Source organism: Aptenodytes forsteri, unplaced genomic scaffold (assembly GCF_000699145.1).
Source record: "Aptenodytes forsteri isolate BGI_AS27 unplaced genomic scaffold, ASM69914v1 Scaffold132, whole genome shotgun sequence".
Lineage (NCBI taxonomy): Eukaryota > Metazoa > Chordata > Aves > Sphenisciformes > Spheniscidae > Aptenodytes > Aptenodytes forsteri.
In genome coordinates, this window is record NW_008795520.1 from 4,976,024 (window position 1) to 4,977,361 (window position 1,338).

Genomic DNA, 1,338 nt, shown 5'->3' on the forward strand with positions numbered 1-1,338 from the left:
TTCAGGTGAAGGGGGGAAAAAAAAAAAAAAAAAAAAAAAAGGAGTTCTACAGTTGCTATTTAGGTAAGAGAAACTTAAGACATACCCCTGCACTAAGAGCACTAGCTATCTGAGCTAGCATCACTGTCCACACGACATAGGTAATTCCCCCTTCATCTGCAGGGCATGAAGGTGATAGGAACAACAGCCCCTGCTATCTCAGTTCTTACTCCAAGATTTACTTCACCTGATGTAGCTCTGTAAACAGAGAGGGAAGCCAAGGAATCCTTTTGCTTTCTCTATCCCATGGCTGCATGAAGAAATAATAGAAAATTACTGCAATTTTATACTCCATCCACTAAGGAGAAGCTTAGTAGTATGAGCAGAAATGATGAGATTAAAGGCAAGACTATTGTTCACGATAAGGAGAGAATGTAATTTTCATTCCATAAATATGGTGACTTCAAAAATAACTGCTGATCATGTAACTGCAAAACAGCCAAACTTCAACAGCTCAGTTTTCGTCTAACATAAGGTACTATACCCAGGCCAACTGTCAAGTTCCAAAAATTCTTGCCACCATGCCCAAATCTTTTATCCAAAAATATTGTCTCGCTTCTCAACATTTAAAAATCTAAGGAAACAATGGCTGAACCAATGTGACGTTTCACAAGCACAATCTTTTTATGCAATATATTTATCATCAGCGTACAGGTTATGTGCACGTACAGTCCAGCAAACCATCAGAGATCCAGAAAGTCTAAGACAGAAAGATGAGACCTACCTACTATTTTACCTCTTTGGCTAACTTTAAAAGATATTTGTGACCTTTTAAAGAAACGTATGGGGAAGTTTGATTATTCCACTTAAATCCTATTTAAAACGTATTTGAACTGAATTGTAACATATAAAGTAGAGAAAACGCCTCCGAGAAGCTTAGCACTTTATTACCTGCAGGACAGAAACGTTTTTCAAGTTAATTCCGAGTTTTCTGTCTCACTGCGCTACCTTAATCGTTTTGCTGTGCAGCAGTTTACAGCACCGCACATTAATAATTACCGCCAGCCGCAGCTAGCTGGGCAGATTTATTCCTCCATCAGTGCGAACCAGTCAGCAGGAAAAGCTGCCTCTTTCTTGCGTCTTCACACCAGCCAGCTGAAGGAAGAGGAATAAGCAAGCTGGGCAGAGACCCAGATCACCGCCCGCGGGAAGGGGCGCCCGGGGCCAAAGCAGGTTTTTCGGAGAAGGACGATGCCCCCCGAAGACGACAACGGCAAAACCCAAAGCCCGAAGCTGACTTTTGCGGATAATCAGGTAACTCCACAACGCCCAGCCAGCGGCGGCCGAGAGCGGCATTGT